General features: G+C 40.9%; 1 protein-coding gene and 1 long non-coding RNA gene across 2 annotated transcripts in view; one reads left to right on the forward strand and one right to left on the reverse strand.

The window, feature by feature from the left end:
• TNNI3K (TNNI3 interacting kinase) overlaps nt 1-24,590 on the reverse strand; it is a 186,761-nt gene that overhangs the window by 97,459 nt on the left and 64,712 nt on the right. The gene's annotated exons all lie outside the window — the stretch shown is intronic.
• The window catches only part of LOC127563150 (uncharacterized), a 49,657-nt gene continuing 39,774 nt past the window's right edge, over nt 14,708-24,590 (forward strand). Inside the window, exons 1-2 of the long non-coding RNA XR_007953903.1 lie at nt 14,708-14,813; nt 20,161-20,284. This is a non-coding gene — a long non-coding RNA (uncharacterized LOC127563150). The remainder of the gene's footprint in view (nt 14,814-20,160; nt 20,285-24,590) is intronic.

The raw sequence follows: 24,590 nt of genomic DNA on the forward strand, positions 1-24,590 counted from the left end.
ATATACCCAACCTTATTGAGCCATTCCCCAACCAATGGGCATCTCTTTGGCATCCAATTCTTAGGGACCCCTAAAAAAGAGCTTCCATATATATATTTTTACAAATATCTCCTTTTCCCTTTTTATGGATGTATTTGGGATATAGACGTAATAATGATATTACAAAGAGTAGGCATAGTTTTATAGCCCTTTGCCCTCCAAAGTTCCAAATTGCTCTCCAGAATGGTTGAATCAGTTCACAACTTCACCGACAGTATATTAGTATCCCATTTTCCCACATCTCCTTCAATATCTGTCAGTTTCCTTTTCTACTATATTAGCCAATTGGTGGGTGGAAGGTGGTTTTCTAGAGTTATTTTAATTTTCATTTCTCTGATCAAGAGTAAATTGATCATTTTTTTAATATAACTATAGAGAGCTTTGATTCTTTGTCTGAAAACTATATGCTTTGGCCATTTATCAATTGGAATGACTTTTATTTTATAAATTTGACTCAGTTTGAGAAATGAGGTCTTTAACGGAGACTCCTGGCAAAATTTTTTCCCAATATTTGTTATAATTTTGGTTGCCTTGGTGTGTGTGTGTGTATGTGTATATGTGTGTGTGTGTGTGTGTGTGTGTGTGTTTGTGTGTATGTGTGTTGTAATATCCAGGCTAGCTTTCTGGAGCTCTTCTGGATGGGCCTTGGTCTCAGTAGGATAATCACCATGAGGATAGTCAGGAATAGAATCTAAAGTCTTTATTGTGTCCTTCACAGTCTGTTCACTCTGACACACTGACTCTGTCCCCAGTTTTCTCAGCCCTTAAATACCCTATTACAATTACATCCTTACAGCATGCTGAGTATATGGGAACTAGAGAACCATTATCTCATCTACTCCACTGAGTTAACACCTTGTTGTAAGTATCTTTGTTTCAAGTACACTTCTCCAAAGTTCCATCCTTCTACAGTGTGTAAAACCTTTTTAATTTCATATAATCCAAATGATCTAGTTTACATTTTGTAATCTCTATCTTCTTTGGTTCTAAATTCCTCCTTTATCTATAAATGCGACAAACAATCCCATATTTTCTTAGTTTGCTTATGATGTCACCCTTTATGTGTAAATCATATACCCACTTTGACTTTATCTTGGCATATGGTGTGAGATATTCATCTATACTTAGTTCCTGCCACACTGTTTTTCCAGTTTTCCCAGCAGTTTTTGTCAAATAATGAATTTTTGTTCTAAGTGCTTGGGTCTTTGGGCTCATCCTATATTAGATTATTGTGGCTCAGACCTGATTCTTCCCTCAAGATATTGCCCTAGATCTTTCCTACATTTTCAGGAAAACTTCTAGGAAAAAAAATCTCCACTTGAGAACACTTGGTTTCTCTACAGCTCCTTTAACTCTTTGCAATTTGGCTTCTGATACCATTACTCAAGTGAAATCTAATATCCAAGGTCACCAATGAGCCTGTCTGTCCTGCTGTTTTTCAATTTCCTTTGTTCATCTATCAAAGGTGTCAAACGTGCACTCTGGAGCTGCGCATGGCTGACAATCCTCCCAAATGTGTCCAATCTACATTAAAATAGAAATAGAAATATGTGGCTAGCTAGATAAACAAAGTACAATAAAACATAGAAATATTAATAATAATGATGATTCCAAGTGAATATGTACCACAGGGACTCTTAGAATGGCTGGTAGCCTCCATTTAAATTTGAGTCTAGTACCTATTTTCCCAGTTGGAAAGCTGGTTATCACATGTCTCAGACACACTTCATTTGGGCTTCCCAGCTATTCCATTCTGCCTTCTTAGAATGGTGACCTCTGTCATATTCAGGCAACTGAAATGCCCCAAGCTCTAGAAACCCTTCCCAATATCCCCTGCTTCAGTCTTGTTCTCTTACTCCATTTAACTCACTCTACCTCTGTCTCTGTCTCCAAAGTGGAATTCCCAATAATATCGACTCCCTCGTCCTGCTGCCATAGTCAGTCACTCTTCCTGCCTTCATTGACCAATGGTCTTGACTTCAATCCTTCAGGAAAATCTGGAATGCTTTATTAAATATGTTTTCTATACCCAAGCACTTATAGCACTGTTGTATGAATGAAATATTAGAATTCTTCTGCTTGAGCCTAAGAAAGCAAAACTAGGAGGAATAGGTAGAAGCTATGGATGATGGAATTGAGTTGTAGTGTGTGGAAAGACTTCCTGACAATTAGAGCAATCCCAACGTGGAATGGATTGGCTTAAGAGGTCATGGATTGCTCTTCATTGGGAGTCCTCAAGTAGATTCAGGACGCACCATTTCTTGAACATGTTGTAGGGGAGATTGTCTTTGAGAGTTTGGGGTCGGTTATACTAGATGGTCGTTGGAAATTTTCATGGTGAAATAAATCAATGAAAAATGGATATAATTATTGACAAGCAACAGAGAAGATCAAGTTGAATATAGTCAGAATTGATGAGTCAGGAGGAGACATTTCAAAATCTTTTCCAATTAGTGCTCAAGACCTCAGGAAAGCTGAAAGAGGATTCTGGATGTGATCCAAGATTGTGAGTTATCTTGACAGAGGAGGAAAAAGGTAGAGGAATGAGGGAACTTAGGAGGTAAAGAAAGCTCTGTCAAAATAAGGAATCAAGGAATCTAGTGAAGGGAGAAAGTCTAATGCAGTGAGGAAAAGGCTGCTGTTCCCTATGGCCTGGTACACAGAGGCAAGGAGCGAGACTGAGGAGCTTCTCGGGATTTAAATTGCTCAGAGTCTCTGTGTGATTATTGATTTTTTTTTCCTGGTTCATGCTGCAGAGGACCATTCAGGCAGAGGGCCATAAACTACATAAAAATAACCAATAAGCCTTCCTTGCTCATTTTCTCACCAGCAGACTGGCTGAAAAGTCCTCAGGCTGTACTCATGACCCCATGCCTTGTGGGAAGAGTGAATTTTATTGAGTAAAAAAGTCTAGACGAGAAGTTAGTGCTTTATAGGATCATAGATGAAGAGTTGGGAGGAGCTCAAAAACATCATCAATTTTGCCCTACTCCCATCACACAGATGAAAAAACTGAGGTAGAGAGATGACATTATTTGCTCATAGTAATTCATGCAATAAATACTGGAGAGGGGATTGCAATTCAGGTCCTGTGACTGCCAAGCTGCTCTTTCCTCACTACTACATCATATTCTCATGAGTTTCAGAAAAAAAAAAGGAAGGTCAGGAAGGGTAGAAGCCTGCAATGAACCAAAATTAGACATTTTTACATTGAGAGGAATGTAAATTTTGGGATTATGGTGGTTTTGTCTTGGTATACCTGCGGCCTCACAAGTATGTAGGAGGCACTTAATACATGTCAATAAATTGTCCAAGTGACATGCTAGCCTGGAGGCTAGCAAGGAGAAAATGGCGGGAGAGTGGCGCAATATGGAACGGGAGAGCCCGTGTTTCAGAACCTCGGAGGCTGGGCTGAGTGTGGGAGTCCAACCAGTGACTTTTATCCCCAATGACACTGACCTGTTGACTGCTTCTTGTTCATGGTCCCACCTCTAAGCTCAGTGAGCGCATTTTTATTGGTGAAAAGTTAGGTTGCATCTAAAAGAAGACAATCCATTGGGATCTAAGGTTCAAAACCTCAACTTGCAATGTTCAAACTGGGTGCGCTTAGCTAATCAATGTTTTTTCCGGATGAAAAGTGAGGCTTTGGTGGACTGCAGGCACCCAGAAGCCAAGCAGTGCCACGGGACAATGACAAGAATGACTTCCACCGTGGCTGGAATAGGAGAGGGATGGGCAGAGGACAGAGATCCTCACTCCCTCCTGCCCTGGTCAGGACACATCTGGAGAACTTTGTTAAGGGTCAGGTATCATCACTTTTTGGAAAGACATCGGCAACCTGCAGAACGTCCATTGGAAGTAGCTAACGTGGCGAAGGGTACCAGATGCGCTGCCCGAGGGGCAGCCGAGGGACTGGGCTTGGAGAAGACCTATCTGGGTGGGATGATGTGATGCACTCATTTAGAGTACGGTGGCTTCCAGGGTTGGGTTCGATCTTCAAAGAGAGACCCAGGAAAAAAGGGTTTCAGAAGCTGGGAAGGGGCAGAATGAAGCTGGATTTCAGGGAAATCACTATATCAGGAGGAATAGCCCTGAGAACGAGTGGGTGACCTTCCCTCCCCCATTCCAGTGGATTCTCCCCCAGTGAGATTCAAGCAAAGCCTGGTCAGGTCCACAGAGAGAAGGTTCTTTTTCTGATGCTGGTGGGACTAGAGAACCTTTCAAGCCTCTTCTAATTCTGGGTTTGGTGATCCTGTGAATCTAGCTCATCTCAGGGGTTCTCAGAGAGGAGTAAGAGAACAAGTCACAAGATGTGGTATTAGGAGACATGGAATGAAATGAGGGATAAGGGTAATGAGGGAAATGATCTATGCAGAGCTGAAGGAGGGGTCTGGGAAACAAAGGAATTGCCCTTGGCATCTTCAGGTGACCAGGAACTGCTGCCATAACTGATCATTAAGGGATGACTGACTCCAAGCTCCAGCACAGCTCCTCCTTCTGCTCACCTTCTTACTGTGAAGACGAAATGTTAAGAAAATTGGGACACTCACGTACTATTGGTGGAGTTGTGACTGATCCACATATTTTGGTGAGTAATTTGGAATTGTGCCTAAAGAACAACCAAACTGTGCTTACCATTTAATCCAACAATAACATTACTAGGTCTGTATCCCAAAGAGATCATAAAAAGGGAAAAGAACTCATATGTGCAAAAATATTCATAGCAGCCCTTTTCGTGGTAGCAAAATATTGGAAATTGAGTGGAGAACGGCTAAATAAGCTGTGGTAAGAAAAAGAATTGGTGGATTCCAAATGAAAATCAAAGCATACTTTTCCCACTTATTTTATTATTATTATTATTATTTTTCTTTTGATTCATTTCTTCTTTCCCAGTTATGGCTAATATGGAAATATGGTTTAAATGATCACAAATATCCTCCCTGGGGAGGGCGAGGAAACAAGGTAGTCACCCTCCTTGCCAAGGACTGGGAAGGTAATGTTCTTGCTCCATTTGGCTCTTCTAGGCAGAAGGAAGAGTAATAGGTGGGAGATGCAAAAAAAAAAAAAAGTCAAAATTCCCTAACAATCAGAATTGTACAAAAGTGGAATGGATGGATTTCTATAGGTTTTCCGGGAAAGATTAGACAATTCTCTATCTGGAATGATGTAGCAAATATTACCATTCTAGTGTCTAGGCTAGTCTGTACCGTAGAGAATGACTGAGGTGCCTTCTCACTCTGAGATTCTATGACTTTGGGATTCACTTCAGTCTGGAGAAGAAATGTATATTCTGACCTTCAGTCTATTCTTATATAATACAATTACTGTTCAATTTGAAGAGATTAGTAAATAACCTTCAGTGAGTGGGGGGAATATTTTCTCAAATTTTCTTGAACCAAAAGTGGATAAAAATGAAATAAGATGTTCTCTCCTAACCTAAGAATGAATTAAATTAATGAAACCATTATGCACACATCATGTCTTTTCATTCTAATTGCCTACATTTGAAATTTACCTAAAATGTACCAGTGATTCATGATCTCAAACCATCCAAAATGAATAGTCCTTTGAATCAGATAAGCTTGACTACGAGAGAATTTTCCTGTTTGGACTTTTTCTAATGGCTAATTTGAAGCTCTCCATTTTCAAAGGCTAATCAGCATATCTGACAGAAATGGCTACCATGATGACTTTGGACATGTTCTCTTAGGTAAAGCAGAGGTGCCCATAAGTACTGGGCTTAGAGCTGGGAGGCTCTTTAAAGGCTACCAAATCCAAACATATCCATCTATAGATGAGGAAACTGAGTCACAGAGAAATGAGATCAATGTCCCCTGGTCACATAGGGAATCAACAGCTGAGTGAAGTGTTGAACCCACTCCCTCTATCTTAGTTCTCTCACTCTTTCCACTATATGTTTAGGAGATTTTGACCTTGAAAGGGAAAAATAAATCTTAAATTCTAATCTTCACTACCTTTTGTTTAAAATTCTGTTTTTCTCTTGATTACAACTGTAGGACAGGCAGATATCGAGAAAGGGTCCTAAGCATCAAGTTGCCAAAAGAGTGAAAAAGAGCTGGAACCCTGATCTCCATCATCTTCTTGATGGTTGACCTCTCAATTTCTTGAAATTTTCAACTGAGAGAATTCATGTTAAGTACTTTGGAAAAGTTAAGTTAAATTAATAGTAATTGTAATAATAACAACAACTTATTTCAGAAACACAATGATATAATTGGGTAGACAGCCTCTAGAGCAGAAAGATCTGGTTCAATCTGACCTCTAACATACACTGGCTTGTAAGCTATGCAAGGGATTCTCTAAGACCATACATTATAGAGAACTTGCCAGTCTATTATAGATAAGTGTCTTCACTTAAAAAGTCCCTATATCAACAAATCATGGGTTTAGTCCTCCTCTTATCCCTAATAATAATTTGTGTATTTATTGGATGAAGAGTTCATATCCTCAGATGTATATATTTACTAACTAAATTCACACTGGAAGAGCTTTTAATTAAACAGTGCTTTCTGACACAGGTAGAAGGTGTTAATTAAAACCATATAGGTATGGGTATGCCTTCCCAAGGAGTCAGGAAATGGAAGGAATAAGGTTTCATCTTAAATCTCATCATACTGCAAAGCCCAGATGTTTATAAACCCCCTTGTTTTGTGGAGTATCATTAATTTCCTTCTCCTCTGATACCCTCCCCCCACCTCAGAACACTAAAAATCCTGCCTTTTGCTTTACTGGACTGATCTGTCTAATCATTCCCAGGGGAACAGAAGAGGTGACCTCAGAACAGAGAATGCCAGTGCTCCAACTTTGCCCACAAAAACCCCAGGGAGTTTTAACTAAGGTCAAAGGAACTGGTCGTTGCTTTCCTGCCCCTTTCAGAGGTTCAGTTTTTTTCAGCACACAAAGGGCCATATTCTGAAAGATCTTTCAGTTTGTTCCAAGTCCAGAATGAGGTGCTGACTGATATTCCTTGAGTCAAATACAATTCATTTCTGTTGGCCCTCGATCCTGAGCCTTTCCCCAAGAAACTTCCTGGCAACAGTTTAGTTCCTTACTGGTGGTCTTGTTCCAAATTTCTCTCTGTGTGTTTCTTATCTGTCTGTCTGTGTGTCCCTTATTTCTCTGTCTCTATCTCTGGCTTCTCTATCTCTCTCCTGTATCTCCTTCTGTCTCTATCTCCCTGTTTTTTAACTCTTTCTCTCTCACACAATACACATTTTTTAATTTCTCTACTCATCTCCTTTTCTTCACATCTCATTTCTGTCCTTCCCCATAAAATCTTTCTCTCTTTCTTTCTCTGACCATTTCTCTTTTATTTTCCCAACTTTTCTTTTTCTTCCACTTGCCATTAATCTCTCTCTCCCCTATTTCACCTCTTTCCATTTTCTTTTCATTTTCTATCTTATATTTCTTTTTTTCTGACAATTTCTCTTCTCTCCATTTTATCTCTTTCCCCCCATTTGTGTCTCTCTCCTCACATCTGACACACTTTCTCCCTTTCACTATTCGTGGTTGTTCAATCATCACTGTTATTCCTGAGCCATGACTCCTGGAAGGCCATATGCAAGTCCAGGGCTTTCTAAAGGAGGATGCACTCCTCTTAGAGGAGAGACCAATGAAACCAATGGCTGACTCTAACAGATGTCAATTTTATTATCGATGCAAATTCAAAGGAGCCTACATTCAGAGCCAGAAGGGACTTCGGAGGTGTTGAACTTTTGCTATTTTTACCAACAAGAAAACTAAAATCCCCAAAGTAAAGTGCCTCATTAAGCACACAATAATAAAGTAGCCAAGCCAAGACTGGACCTTGGGCTTTTTCAGACTTTTTGTTTCTTCACCTGGTCCTCCTTATTACTCTATTATTTTCTTTGGTGAGTGGTCATCCCAGGGAACAAGAGTGTTGGTCTGCCTTCTCATCACTGTAAACCAAGCTCCGTTTGTTCCCCCTGGATCAAAGGACCCGAGATTTCAATAAAGTTTAGATATTAGACATCACCTAGTTCACAACCTCTCTCTCCTCACAGGAAGAAAACAATCACAGAGAAGTGAATTGAACTCAGAACATTCTTCACTCTAATGCTGTCTTTGTCAGATCAGGATCTGAGGCACAACCCTTTATGGGCAAAATCCCAATCCTCCCACCTGTACTTTTACCCAGGATTCCTTCAAGTAGAATCAAGTTCAAAAAGGAATTGAGCTCCTTGGATGCTCTTTTATGTTTGTATCTTTAGCAACGTGCACATTTTTGGAGCATATACAGCCATTTAATTAAGTCCCAAATGAGTGAAATGCCCCCCAAAGGAGGAAGAATAGAGCACAATCTCCATTAAAGAATAGTGGGCATTGATATTAGTCAATAGGGACTAATAATATGAGTGTGTGTGTGTGTCTGTGTGTGTGTGTGTATGTTTGTTTATACCTGTTTAACTTTTAATAGTTTTGAACTGCACTAAGACTTCATAAGTTGATTTGTCTACTCATCTATCCATCCATCCATCTATCTATCCATCCATCTGTCTATCCATTCATTTGCCTATCTCTGTGTCAATTGTGTCTATGTATATTTATCTATCATCTACTATTTATCTCTCATCTTTTCCACATTTTCTATCTACCTCTCTCTATATTATCTGCCTTTTTATTTATTTCTCACTTCTATCATCTCTCTATGTCTATCTATTCATCTGTCTACCTATGTCTATGTCCTTGACAATCAATGTCTATCTGTCCATCTGTCTGTCTATCGATGGCTGTGTGTCTGTGTCTGTCTCTCATCTGTCTAGTTCTCTAAAATTGCTTTGTGATTCACCTCAGACCCACTATCCCATTATTTCAGTGGTATATAAGCATGCAAGTATTTTTCAATTTATAGTGTTCAAGTTAGCTAGGTGAGAGAGGCTCTAGGACCTGCCCATAATCACGCAGTCAGTATGTATCCAGAGGCGGGTCTTTAATTCAGGGCTTTCCAACTCTAAGGACAGCTCTCTATTACGCCCATGATGCTTCTCGCTTATAATAATCCTTTGTACACACTTCTGGGGAAGAGGAGAGGAACTTACCGACAGCCTGCATCATGAACTTCTATACATGGAGAGTTTAATTTCAGTGAACTCAGCAACCATGGCAACGAAAAACTCCCATAAATGCAAAGGATTGTAGAACCTTGACTTTTCCCCAAAACAAACTCAAGACTGTCAGCAGAGGTATATTTGAAGGCTTACTGCTAAAGCGACTGGATTTGTCCCACAGCCGCTGGGACCGTAGAGGCGAATTATGAGATTTGTCTTGTGGTTAAACCTGTTTATTGAGGGCCATGTGAGGAAGCACGTTCCTCCGCATTTACTATTCATTTAGGACCACGAATGTAATGGGAATAGTAATGGTGAATGAATAAATCCAGTCTTCCATTCTTGGTATTGATCATGAGTTCTACAAGCGAGTGCCTAAGAATCAACAAGCCTGGCATAATTTCTATTTTGACAGACAGTTGTAGACTTTTTTTATTTATTTATTCAATTTTAAAAGGATGGAATCCCATGAGAAATTCTAGGTGGGAGAACTGCTGAGCTAAATAGTTCTGATGCTGGGATTCCCATGGAATGCCCTGTCCTAAACAGTAACATTTGTTTAGAATGTATTTATATCAGGGAATAGAGCTAGTTTTGGACACACCCTGCCTCCACCTTTATGGATCTTTTTGTGTCTGATATCCTTGAGCCATTTAAGGTTAGGGTTAGGGAGGATGCATTTTGTGTTGACTTATCTATGGACCTTTCCTTTCCTTCCAGGAGAATGGCCCAGGGCAGGGCCATCTTTAGTTTTGGCTTGTGATGTACTCACATAGATATCATGGTAAATCAGCCTCTATCACTTTTTTGGCTAGACTATTTCTGTAGCTTCACAGTGGATCTTTCTGTCTCAAGTATCTCTCCACTCCACTTCATCTCCTTATGGCTACTAAATTGATAATCTTAAAGAATGTGTAGAACAATGTCACTTTCATGTTCAAGACTCTTCAGAGGTTCTCGATGCCTTCAGGATTAAATACCTAACAATCTGGCTCATCTGTCTTAACTAGCTCATTACTCCCCTTCACATACTGGATATTTCACCTAAACTGACCTACTTTGCTGCACCTTATAAACAGCATTCTCCCTCTCTTCCTTGTGCCTACCTGAAACATAATCACTTTTCACATCTGCCTCTTAGAATTTCTAGTCAAAGCTCAGCCAAGTCCTAAGACCTTTCCTTATCTCCCCATTTCCTGACTTCCCCCAGAATCATTTATTTTTTGCTTATTTGATATTTCCTTGTACATTTGCATCTCCAAGAAAAAAAAGAGAGAGAGTGTATATTCCTTGAGGGCAGCCAGTGTGTTGTTCTAGTCCCTGGAGGCAGACGAGCTGAGAAGCCGATCCAGAGAAGTTATTGAATGCTTAGTGAACTCACTTGAAATGAATTGGTAAAATTCAAGGAGGAAATAATGGACTGATGCTTTCTCTAGAGCCCCACTATTAAGCTACCCAGCAGGGCTGAGAGAGTTCAACCAAGCAAGTCAAAGATGTTGCATATAGCCTTCTCTGCCCAGAGGTGGGAATGTCATCTCTAGCCCTCAGCATTTCCCGTCAGGAAGAAACAAGCATTATCCTAATCATCAATATCATCTTCCTAATCAAAACGTGGTGCAAGCAGCTGGCAGCCTGCTCGGAGTTAATCTGGGGAGCACCGAAGGCCATGAGCAGTTTAGGAAGAAGGCATTCAGAGAAGATGAGGATTGCAGTGTTTGACCTTGGACGCTCCAAGGGCCTTCGGAAACCCCCAACTCAAGAAGCTTCATTCTTCAGGTAAGGAGAATGAAGTTCAGAGGGGCTGGTGTGGCTTGAAGTGCTATAGTTGAGAGCTGACTCTCTCGAGTTTTGGCTATTGGATGTGTCACTCTATCCCCGAAAGCGTGGGGACATTGAGTAAGGGACCAACTCATTGCTCTATTTTGGAACCCTCAGCTCACTGCCTAGTACCTGGTGACACATAATGCATTTTTACTGGTTGATGATCCTCTCTAGGACTCAGTTTCCTTAATTATAAAATGAACTAAATGATTACGAAGTCCCCTTCCAGCTTGCAATCTATGATTGTAAAACATTTAGGCAAGAATTACAAAGAATGCCGGTATAAACATCTCCTCTCAGGCTTTAAAAGTCAGACCAAGAAAGTCAGTATTCTGATTATTGGGAGGAACACTCAGTTTCTACAAATCTGCACAGTAATAAGGAAGAGAGAGAGAGAGAGAGAGAGAGAGAGAGAGAGAGAGAGAGAGACAGAGAGACAGAGAAACAGACACAGAGATAAAGAGACACAGAGAGAGACAGAGAGACACACAGAGAGACAGAGAGACAGAGAAAGAGAGACAGAGACAGACACACAGAGAGAGAGAGACAGACAGACACAGAGACAGAGAAACAGACACAGAGATAGAGAGACACAGAGAGAGAAAGAGAGAGACAGAGAGATAGAGAGACAGAGACAGAGACAGACAGAGACAGACACAGAGACAGAGCAAGAGACACAGAGACACAGAGATAGACAGAGAGAGAGAGAGAGAGAGAGAGAGAGAGTAAGAGAGAGACAGAGACAGAGACAGAGGCACACAGTGAGAGAGACAGACAGACAGAGAGAGAGAGAGAGAAACAGGCTTGTTAGGTATTGGCTACAGATAAGAGGGAAAGTCCTCGAATCTAGATGTGCAGAAATCCTGAATTCTGTGCCCGCCAGATGTCTTTCCCATTCGCCATGAGCAGCTGGGAGCCCCGCGCCAGGCAGCCTTGGCCGGTGCAGACAGCCAGCACCCAGAGGAGCTCATCAGAAAAGCTGCCGCGGATGCAGCATCTTCCTGACCGCAGGCCGGGCTCCCTCCAACAGGCTCTTGGCGGCTCTGAGGTTTTCCACTATTACCCTCCCGGACTGGCTTGTGGATGGGCGAGAGGAAGAATGCTTTGGGCAGGATCCAGAAAGCTGGGGGGGGGGGAGGAGAAAGGGGGGTGGGTGGCGCGTAGCTTAGCTGGGCTCCCAAGACCTGCCCTGGGCCACGGTCAGGACCATCTTGTACTTTGCTGGGGCGCGTTCCCACGTGGGAAGGCCGCAGTGCTGGGGTCTCAGCCAAAAGGCACGTCAGCACGTTTGTATCAAATGCCTTCCTCAGTCAAGGAGACTCTGGACCTGTCATAAAGCCTAGAAATAAAATCTACTTAAAAAAGACTATTGGAGGCTCGGGAGGGAGAGAGCCGCCCGCATGGCTCGAGTGGGGATCACAACTTAGCATTTTCACCTTTTGTTTGCATTTTTTCTCATTTTTTTCCTTTTTGAGCTGATTTTTCTTGTGCAGTGCAATCATTGTGGCAATATGTATAGAAGAACTGCACACATTTAACATAGATCACTTGTTGTCCAAGGGAGGGGGAGAGAGGGAGAAAAATGTGGAACATACGATTTTTTGGCAGGGGTGAGTGTTGTAAACTATCTTTGCATACATTTGGAAAATGAGAAGTTTTATTAAAAAAAATTAAAAGCCAAAAAATATAATAAAAAGACCATTGCAACAATATCTCAGACTTCACTTCTCAGAGGGTTTAGATGTTGTTTTTTTAAAGGATGAACATTTCCTGTTGGAAGTAGACACATAAAAAGATAAGTGAGATAATTAAAATATGATATCTGTAAATCATTGAATACAGCCCTTTAATCTTGGTGGTGAGTGGATAGCATGAAAAAGACCTAGGTTCTTCTGGCTTCATCTGCTTACTAGTTTCGTGACCCTGAGCAAGTCACTGCATCTGTGAAATGGGGATGATAACAGAAGCCCTCTCCCAGAGTTGTCGTGAGGATCAAATAAGAATTTTAAGCACTTACCTCAGTGCCTGGCTATTATTATTTTTATTAATTAGAATGAGAATGATGCACAGGGTCACAACTTAGAGCTTGTTTGTTTGTTTTAAGTTTCCGGAGGAAGAAGGATTCTGGTGTGTCCAGCCCCAGCTCCAACATTCACTCACTGCCTGGGTGATCTTTGTCGGATCAGCTCATTTGTCAAATGAGGGAAGCAGCTTGAAGGAGGAAGCTGCTTGAGAAACCCCCTAATCTCATCTCCCCGAGTGGATCAGGAAACTGGCCTGGGGGGGGGGGTGACTTGTCCGGTCTCCCAGGGCCAGCATCCGAGCCCATTCCCCCTCCCCAATGTCCTCCGACTCCAGCACCATGTTTGTCCCATGGCAAAAGGGGTTGGGCTTGACTCCCTGCAGAATCCTGTCCAGTTTTTTCCTCAGGGACCCTGTCATTTCAAACCATCCCTTTACAAAGGAGTCCCTGAGAGAAAATGGATTGGTGATTCTCCCAAGATTACACAAATTGTAAATGAAAGGGGCAGGAAAGGAAGCCATTTCCCAAGAAGCTGAAGTGGTCATATGGCCTATACAGAAGACTTGGGGCCATCTCAAATATTGCTCAATTTTCAGATCAGGCTGATGCTGTACATATAGTTTTTTTCCTGGGATCTAGTAAAATATTTAATGGGATCTATCATGTTAAACAAGTGTCCGATGGAGGATTTGAACTCAGGTCCTCCTGACTTTAGATCCAACATAATATACTTTGGTTCCACTTGGCTTTTGTTCTAAACCCCAAACCTGCTATACATTCCTCCTTGTTCTTACCTATTTATTGAAGTCCTACTCTCCCACCCTAGTCTTATCTCTACCATCTAACCTTCAGCAGTTGCCATAATTCACCCTGATTTCTCTTTCCTCATGTTCTACGACACTGATCGTCCAGGGAGGGATTGTGTACTTGTACACAGATTCACATGACAAATGATGACCTTTTGAAGGGCAGGGACGTTTCCAATGCCAACGGTACCAAACATACAGGGCTGAGGGGAGGGGAGGTGTCCGAGAGACACCAGTTAAATCCTTCACCTTCTCCCGACACTGGGTCATGGGCTGACTGTTTCCCAGAAGGGTTTTCTACTCTGCCCAAAAAATACAGCTGAAATTAAGTTGTTAATCAAAATTTTCTTCTGGAGTTGCCCCGTGCTTGTGAGCATCAAGCTTGAACAAATCAATCTTTTCCAACTTTCAAGGACCGTAGCCTCTGGTTTTCCCCAGTTAGTCTTCAAGACATCGCGCTGTAGGGCTGATGGCAGAGACTCTGGAGGTACCTCGGAAGCACTCACTGCTGATGGGCTCAGACTGATTACAGATAAGGACACGTCCCGGAGAGATGGGCCGGATGCTTTCGCAGCGCTCTCAACATTGTCATCAACTGAAGTCCTTAACTATAAACTTCACGTTCTGGGCTTGAACTTCCAACCCAAGAAGAGATTTTGAGGCTCTTCACATGCGGCAAAGCACATTGTGCCGACTCCGTTCCAGCCAAGATTGACGAGGCGGGGGGTCCGCTGGTCCCACAAAAGCTGCCTGAAATTTTCTGGGTTATATGCCAAGAAAGGATTATCCTCCAGGACTTTAAGGATGTCATCACTGTCCATAAAGGAAAGAAAATGGGTTGTTCTGTGAAGTCACAGGGCGGGGGCTCTCTCATAGTCATTGCCAGAGCCCTGAATTGGCTGCTCCTTCACCTGCCTAAGGACTGGACCGGCTTCCCAGAGGACCGGGGAGCAGTCAGTGGTGTTGGGTGCCTGAGAAATGTCAGGAGCAGGCCGGAGGTCTGAATACATTTGTTGTTCTGACAAGCTCTGCCCCGTAAGTCACAGGGCTTGTGGAAGGAAGATAAGGGTAAAAGCTAGCTCCTCCGTGTGTGCCTCGGGTTCCTGATGGTTCATGTGTCCTGGATGCTGGAAGATGCTCTCCCAGCCACCATGAAGAGAAGCAGGGCCACTTGCTCGTTTTTTTAGCATGCTTTTTAGCATGACGTCAGATACCTTCTATGGGGATGAAAATGGCTTCAAGATCAGCTCTTATGCAGACAATAAATTATTTAATTTGAAAAGGTTGAAAGTCAAGACTGAAGTGGAGGGCAGATGGGTACACAACTTTTTGTTTGCAAACAAAAAGGAAGAAGAGAAGTTGGATAGTTAATCCATGGTTGTTTATCCAAGTTCCCATCTTCCTTTTTCCTTTGTGGATAGTGAGAGCTAGTTTTCTGGAGAGTTCATGGAATCTCTTTAGGGGCCCTTCAGTATTCCAGGTCTCAGTACAATCTGCACAATGTTATCTGTAACACCACTTACTTGGAATACTCAAATGCTCACATGAAACTATGATCTCACCAATGCAATATAAAGATATTAATAAACCAGAACATTGGGCTGTGTAGGCTGAGGTTAGTGAGTAGGTTTAAGAGCTTGTCACTACTTGCTGGACTGGCAGTTATTAGCCTACAGAATAGAAGATTGAGGGGAAAAGATACTGGAGTGGTTTTCTATTTCCTTTTCCTCCTCATTTTATAAATGAACAAACTGAGGCACACAGAGTGAAGTGACTTGCCCAGTATGAGCTAGCTAGTAAGTGTCTGAATCCAGATTTGAATTCAGGAAGATGAGTCTTCCTGATAGTTTATATTTATGAAGTGTTTTTAGGCAGGCAAAACTCTGTGTGCATATTTGCAAGTTATCTCATTTGATTCATAGTTTATATTCATGAAGTGTTTTTAGGTCGGCAAAACTCTATGCATGTTTGCAAGTTGTCTCGTTTGATTTTGACGTTAATCATGTGAGTTAATCAACCTTCAATCAGAAAGCATTTATTAAGCTCCTATCATGTTCCAGACACTTTGCTAAGTCCTAAGTATACAAGGAAAAGTGAAAGATGGTCTTTGACCTCTGGGAATCCCAATCTACTTGGAGAGACAGTAAGCAAATGTGGCCAACTATGTTGTCAACAGGAAAAGTTGGAAATAGTCAACAAAGAAAGGAATTAGAATTCATAAGGATCAGGAAAGGCTCTTATAGAAAGATCTTCCTTTAGCTGGGATTTGAAGAACGTCAGGGAAACCAAAAGTCAAAGAGAAAGAGGAGAAATTTCCAGGCATGAGGGACAGCCAATGGAAATGGCCAGAATGGTAAGAAGATCACCGAGGTAGGAAGAATTAGGGCTTTGAATAACAAACAAGATTTTATATTTGATCCTGGAGGGGACAAGGAGCTGAGGAATTTATGACTAAGGAGGTCATATATGAGAAAGATCCATTTTCTAGCTGAATAGAGAAAGGTTTGGAGTAGGAGTCTAAGAGCATTAAAAAGTTAAAAATGACTAAACTGAAAGAAAGATGAGGAACTGAGGATGAGAGTTATGGATGGGGAATTACTCTTAACAGTAAGAGTTTTGAAGTTAGGAAAAAGGTGAAACTTTTTATCAGGGGAGGTAATGAGTTCAGTTTGGAAATGTTGATTGTAAAGTGTCCATGGGGCAGTTCATCCAGTTTGAGGTTTAGAGATGGAAATCTGGAGCTTAGGAAAAAGGATAACGATGGATAAGCCAATGTAAAAATCATTGGCTTTGCAATGGCATTTGAATTCGAGTGGAATCCAAGTGGAGGAGTGGATGAGATCACCACATGAGATGGCCCAGGAGAAGAAGACTCAGGACAGGTCCCTGGGGGACGTCCCTGTCTACAGGGCATGACCTGGACAAAAATCTAACAAAAGAGGCTGAATTGAGTTGTCAGAGCATCAGGAGGAGAATCAATATTGAGCAGGATCCTGAAAACACACAGAGAAAAGGATTATTGATGATGACAAAAGCAGCAGAGAGGTCAAGAAGAATGAGGCTTGAGAAAAGGCCATTAGATTTGATAATTAAGAAATCAGTAACTTTGAAGAGAGATTTCTTGTTGGAAATGAGGACAGAAGCCAGACAACAGAGAGTGAAGTACCTATTGTAGATGACCTGCCTTTAGTCACAGATTGATAGTTGGGAGGGATAAATGGATAGGTGAAATAAGGAGTTTTTAAGGATGGGAGAAATATGGACATGTTTGTGGGTAGTTGGGAAGGAGACAATAAACAAGGAGAAATTGAAGATAAGTCAGAGAGTGGGGATGATAGAAGGACAATCTGCTGGAGAAGATGGAATGAAATGGGATCACTTGTGCATTAGAATGGTTTGTCTTGAAAAGGATAAGGACTACTTTTTCATGTGAGATGGGAGGAAGGAGGAAGAGCTGGTCTAAGGTAATTGAGATATAGAAGATGAGGAGCAAAGGGGAAGGGGGAGCTCTTGGAGAACCTCAATATTTCAGTGAAATATGAAGTGAGATCTTCATCTGAGTGGATGGAAGGAGGGAGAATTGTGAGAGATTAAAGGTGATAAGTGAGATGAGTCAGCTACTTCCCAGCCTCAGTTTCCTCATTTATAAAATGGATATGGTAAACTAGGTGAAGCAGTGGATAGAGTAGTGGCCTGGAGGGAGGAAGGCTCATCTTCCTGTCAAATTTGGCCTCATTTACTGTTTGACCTTGGGCAAGTCACTTCATCCTGTTTGTCCCAATCTCCTCATCTGTAAAATGAGCTGAAGAAGGCACTGATCAACCACTTCAGTACCTCTGCCAAGAAAACCCCAAATGGGGTCCTAAAGAGCTGGACACACCTGAAATAGAGGAAAACCAAAATGGGAATAATTTCAGGTACTTCACAGGGTCAAACTCCGGCAATTTCTACCCCACCAGCAAGTGATCGGCAAGCTCCCTCTAAATGTACAAATGTTCGATATCCTCAACAAAAGAATCCCCAAACCAAGAACGCTCAGAAAGTTGCATGCCAGGACACTCCAAACTTTATCTCTTAGCATGATATGCAGGCAGGTCCTTTGCAAATTGAACATTTGCATTCAAATGATTGATAAACGTCATGTTTCCCACTTGGCTCAGGAACCATTTGATAATGTTCTGTGTATTTTACCTCTGACACTTATTGCATCTCTTGCTCAAACTGGCATCTGAAGAACATTGCATCTTAATGGCAACATTGGCTGCTTATGGCCCAAGCCGAGGCGTTTGCTTTGGGACACAGCTGGTTTACGATGTGATAAAGAATTCCGAAGGCTCCGTCGCTGTGTGGAGTGTCCTTTTTGATAAAGTAAGAGGGCTGGAGATGCATGTTGGTATTTGATAATTTTGAAAGTTATGAGTGCTTGGGAAATCTTGGCTGCAAAGCAAACTCTCTTTGAAATGTTCTTCAAGTCTACTCAAGAGCTAATTAAAAGTCAATGGAAAAACTTCATGGAAACACAACCCAGAATTTTACAATGGTATGTTTGCTGGGAGTCAACGTGTGTCCCTATTTATAGCTCCCTCTTCACGGCTGCTTTAAAGACAAGATGACAAGGATATTATCCAGACAATGTTTGATCTAGAATCCAACGTAATCTTTTCTGCCCCTACCTCAACCGGGTCTTTTTACTCATTTCCATGGATTCTATGTTCTAACCCAATTAGCAATCTCATTGCTTTGTCGCAGGCCTGGAATGCCCTCTTTCTTGCCTTTGGCTCTTAGATCCCCAAATTTGCTTGAAAATGTTTATAAGATTTTTCTTTATGTCCACAACGATAGGTCCTTCACTCTCAAAATTATCTGGAATAATGTTGGGGTCAGTTCAGAATATTATCCTTTCGTACATAAAATCAGCGACAAGATACTGTGTCCTGAGAGATTTATAATGGCAGAACATATCTCAGTTATTCACTAGGTAAGAAGAAGGCCTGGTTATTGACACTTAATAAGTCAATCAGTCAAAGCATTTAGGATAAGTACCCAAAGCTGCATAACCAATTTGCACTTTTTTGAAAACTGCTGGATGGAGTGATGTTGGGTGTGTATAGAAAATAGCAAGCCAGTGTAGGATCTGTGGGTTCAGAGATGTGGTAATGGGAATGAAGAACAAAGACAGGAAGAGAGTGGGGAGAAGAGAAAGAGAGAGAAAGGGAGGAAGGAGAGACAAGGGAGGAAAATCACTGAGAATTATTTGAGGGGAGGTGAAGCTGTGAGCTCAATCTTAGTCTCTCCTTCCCTCCCTGAGCCAGAATTTTTTTTTCCTTAAATGTCATTGAAACCATTCTTGAGACTTGGCGAGTTCTGGGAAACAAAGGTTTTGGTGCTGATATGACTTCCCGGATGCTTGATTACAAAGCAGCCACAAAGAGTGCTGGGTGCTCTTTGAGGCTTGGCTGGTGAATGACCAGCAAGGACAAGGGAGCTTTGCTCAGCTGAATTAACTCCGAGAATAATCAGAGTTTATCCTTCTTCTATTACAACTAAGTATATTTCCATCAATAAGAGTCTAATTTCAGGATCAATAATCAATGAGCAAGCACATCAACTACCAAGCACATCAAGGAACTAGCTTGAGTCTAGCTCAGACTCCCCCAAAGTGGCTGGTCCAAGCGCTGCTTTTGTTCTGCCTCTTTTTGTATCATTAGCACTTAGCAAAGTTCTTGGTACAGAGTAGGTTCTTAATAAATGTTTATTAACTGACATTCAAAAGACAAATATATATATAATTATTATCATCATTGCTGACAAAATTCAATTCTTATTAAGTTTTTTCAAGTGAAATATTATTAACTGATAATATATAATACAGCATCTTTGGAAATATGTCCATTCGCATGTATATTCATGCGTATGGATACATGTGTGTGTTGTATATATAAGGATACACCTGCATGTCCATTAACATAACAAAATAGAAATAATTAAATTACTAGTTGGTCAAATAGACATTTTATGTGAAGCTCATTTTCAGAGTAAAATCCTGGGAGCAACTGTTGGTCTGCATCTCACAAATGAAGTTCAGCACCCCAGCTCCTCCTAGAATTACAAAACTGGTGACTGAGTAACCCAACAACCCAGGCTTCTTCTAGCACGCTTTGATCAGGGCGACCGTTTCAGAGACGTGTTATGCTCATTCTACAGACACCTGTTTCAGAAACCCCAATTCAAGGAAGGCTTCTTAAAGGAACCACACTATTGATAAGAATCCCAATTTTGAAGCACTTGCAATCACCAACTGGTAAGGAAATTTATATTCAAATTTACCAGGGATACCAATGTTCCAAATGTATTTTCTTTCTATTCTTTTGAATATTTCTAGGAAATTAAACTAAGCAATGGAACCATCCTGCTTGCGATCTGAGAATGAGAATGGCGAATCAGGCCATCGACCAGCCTGCCTTCCCGTCGGACTGAACATTCCCTGGAGAAACCTTTTCATCATAGTAAGTTAACTTCAAAGGAAGTAGATTTTTTTTTTTTTGGCACTGAACATAATGACAATTATACTTTGCACTAAGTACCTTTCATCAGTGAAGTTCAGTTAATTTCTTGAACATTAATTAATCAAGCTCCACAATACCCTTGCTATTTAAGTATAGTTTATGACTATAATATGATCACCACTTCATCATTGGACGACCGCCATTTCTGAGCCAGTAGTTGCTTAAAATAGCCCAAGAGTGTTTAGCACAAGACATGAAATGTACTTTACATAATTGAAGATACCGCATGGTGAGGTGTGGAAGAGTCTAGGATAGTTGAATGTCACATTTCTAGTGATTAATATTGTATCCAAGAGGTAGCACTCCCTTTCCCCCTAAGTTCAGTTCCATTTTTCATGTAACTAAAATGTCCATATGTCAATTATGGGCTTTTCTGACTTTAATAAAATGACCCTACTGGCCATCATCACTGTTGGGAGGGTTTTAATTTTATTGTCATAAAAGGCATCTAGGTGACATGGAAAAAAGAACTGTGAACTTAAATCCAAGAAAACCTGAGTTGGAATCTTCCTTAGATACTGTATATGTTATAATTATCATGATTACTTTCTTCCTCATCATTATTATGTTACCCTGAAAAAGTCCTTCTCTCTCTCTCTCTTTCTCTCTCTCTCTCTCTCTCTCTCTCTCTCTCGCTCTCTCTCTCTCTCTCATTCTCTCTCTCTCCTCTCTCTCTCTGTCTGTCTTCCTCTCTAAAATGAGAGAGTAAAAGCTGCCTTCCAGAGTTTTTGTCAGGATAAAGTGAGAATATATGGAATGCATTTTGTCAACCTTAAAGGTCTGTGGAAATATTAGATGTTACTTTTTTTCTCATAGCAGGGATGGGTTATATAGCAACATCAGCATGGACAGAGCGTTGGAATTCTGTATTCATATTATTTCTTGGACACTAGCTATCTGTGTCAGGAGGTCAATCAATCATGGATAAGTCTTGACTTGGATTGGGGGAGTTCTCCAGGCAGATGAAATATTTTCCTCATATTTGAGGATGTATCTCCCTTGACCAATCTCATTTCTCCCCCTGAAGTTTGATGATGAGCACTATGTATATCTAGGTTCTAGGGATAGATATAAGTTTAGAATGTAGAATGAAAAAAAAAAAACTAACTCATATCAGGTATGCTAAGACCGAGGTTGCTTTCTCCTTCTCTACCCTGAAAGATGCTTCTCAAGTACCTGGGAATTCACCATCCAGCCAAGGACAGAAATATAGTTGAAATTAGACTTTGAATTCTCTGAGGGGAAGCACCCCCAGATGTACGCTCAGGGATTTTAATGACAAGAGGGATAGGGATAATCCTAGATATTTTATTCCTGTTATTTCTGAGCAGGCCAGGTAAAACACTGACTGAGGCAGTTTGTAGTGTTCCCCCTATCTTTTCCAGCAGCTTCTAAGTCCTACCCCACATTTTCCTGCATGCAGAAGTCTTTCAATACAAACATTTTTTAAAGTATGAAATGTTAAAACTCCCCAGGACTAAAAATTTTAAAAGTCTGATTGAGTTGATGATGCTATAAAGGATGCCAGGCTCTTAGGTTGAATATTTTTTTTATATGAAATAGAAATATAGAAGAGCATCAATACTTTTTAGATCTTAAAACTTAGTACTCAGTGTGTGTATAGATGTTTAGAAATAAACATTTACATATATATTCGATATGGATAATTCTATAATTAATGTAATAATAAATTCATACAGACATAGGCATCTCTCTCTATATAAATTTCTTTGCAAGACTTAAAGCTTTATATAAATCAAAGTTTCTTAAACTTTGGTTTGTAACTCCATATGGGGTCATGCAACTGAATGTAGAGTCACAACATTATGATTTATTATCAGTAGATGTTTGATTTGTATATTTATTTGTTATATATATACTTAGAGTCATATAAAATTTTCTCAGTTGACAAGGGGTAGTGAGTGGAAAAAGTTTGATCCCTGGTATAAATGTTGGCTAACATTATTTTTTCCCATGGTAGGGGTGGTTCATGGGGGGAGAATAGGAAGGTGGCAAGAGTGCTGCCACCAGCATAGGAAAGCCCAGTATTCAAATTCTGTCTCTGACACTAGTTAGCTGTGTGACTCTGGGAAATCACTTAACTGCTTTGGATTTCAGAAGGCCAATCCTTATTTGTGCTGGGAACGATTCCTCAGGCTGAAGAAATAGGAGATCCTTTAGATTTTCCCATATTTGGCATTGTATTCTGCTTTATCAATTTACATGTTTCTTCTGAGATTATTTGCGTATATATGCATGCATGTGTGTGCACCTGCCATATTCTTCATCCCCCTAGCACTGGGGGAACCGGTACATTTACACTTCTGGTTTAACCATCTCAAGGTTAAAGGCAGACTTGACTGTAATCACCTGCTGAAGTAGTTCTCATTTGAAGAGGTCCCCAAGAGCAACATTTGGGATTCACAAAATAAATTTCAATTTTTCCTCATTCTTATCATCTCACCTGCTACAACCAAATTGAAGAACACAACAGGAAAGTTGTTCTTTGCTTCTCCCTCCCAGTCTTTGGCTTTCTCCAATGGCCTCTCAAATGCAATGACATGTATAGCTTGAAGAACCCGTGTATTTCAAAGGTCTGATCTTAAAGAAGTATCACTTCAGATGAGATCAGACGTAATGCAGTGAAAGTTAAGATTAAGTGCATAATATGTAACACTAAATAACCACCTTGTTTTATTAAATGGATCTAAGGAAAGCTACAGGGATGGGATTGGTATAGAGAGTTTCTCACTGATCTTTGAGAGCTTCCAAAAGGTTGAGATTTTACGTGACTCACCCAGAGTCTCACCAAACCAGAGTCTCATACAGGCTGGCATTCAATGGCAAGGCTGGAATTCAAGTGTTCCTGGCTCTGAGGCTTGCTCTCTCTCCATCAGACTAAGCTGTCTTTTGTTGGATCAAAATATAGACCCCCTCATGGAAATTACAGAGGCAAGCTGAACCTGTCTTCCCCAATGAAGTTTGGTGTGTAGCACACTATCCATTCTGAGTATGTTGAAAGGTTTAGCCATTCTTCTGTTAATTTGGGTTAATTGTATGACCGCGGTGGCTGGCCCGAGATTTACCAACCCTTTTTATTATGATTTAGTCAAACTTTGGTTTATAGCTCAATGTTTGTCACTGCTGTAACCCGTGGGGCTGTGGTTAAACTAGGTGCCGTGGGCTACTTTGGGAAGTGTGCCTGACACCCTTGTCGTGACTGCACTTCGTGACTGCAAGTCTGCTTTAGGTGAGTGAGGTACCGTGGGGCTGACTCAACTTACCTCAATTCTGGTCCTGGCTCTGAGACTAGGTAGCTACAGAACCGTGCTCAGGTACTTATTCTCTCCTTACATTCAAAGTCCTTAGCACAGTGCTCAGAACACTGTAGAATTGGACAGAATGAAGTTCTTAATTGTGTGTATGTGTGTGTGTGTGTGTGTGTGTGTGTGTTTGTCTAGGAGCCCTCTGGCAGTCCAGTGACACCCATGGGTTCCATCTTAGAATTTTGCCTTCGCATAAAGCAAAATATATAAAGTTGCCAAAGAACCAGTTACTGCAGTACAGTAATCTACATATTTAAAGAATAAGTTCAAGGACCTCAGTTTAAGGGCCCCTGGCCTGGAGGATCTCCAAGGTCAATTCCATATTTAAAACTTCTTTCATTCAATATCTGATCCTGCCGGATTCAAATGAAATAGTGCACATGAAAATTGCATTGCAAATTTTAAAGCACTATTCAAATGTCAACTAAAATGATTGTTATTATTACATTCATCAGAACACAGGGCTGTATAAGTAGGAGATGCATGTGTTTTACACATCAACTTCAAGGGAAAAAAAACACAATTTTTTTTTTGTGTTGTGTTCTTGTGTTGACAAAAGTCATCGAGAATTTCAGAATTGAAAGGGGCCTCAATGACCATCCTGCCCAAAATATAGCTACAAGAGAATCTTTTCTAAAACCTACCTGGATAGTAACTTCAAAGTCCTTATCTTAGAACCCTCACTATTTGTTGAAGTTTCCCATTCCATTCTGGAAGAGATCGGTTCCAGAGCGTCCAGAACTCTATTCTATTTGCATTATTGATATCACAATTGCCTCTGCTCTTTCCTGTCAGGACAAACACAACAGTTTCATTCTTCTACTATAATCTCTTCTGATATAGAAGAAAGCTGTCCTGTTCTTTCGTGGGACGATTTTATTTTTCAATTCTAAATGGCTCAAGCACCTAATCCTCCTCCA

Source organism: Antechinus flavipes, chromosome 4, assembly GCF_016432865.1.
Source record: "Antechinus flavipes isolate AdamAnt ecotype Samford, QLD, Australia chromosome 4, AdamAnt_v2, whole genome shotgun sequence".
Taxonomy (NCBI): domain Eukaryota; kingdom Metazoa; phylum Chordata; class Mammalia; order Dasyuromorphia; family Dasyuridae; genus Antechinus; species Antechinus flavipes.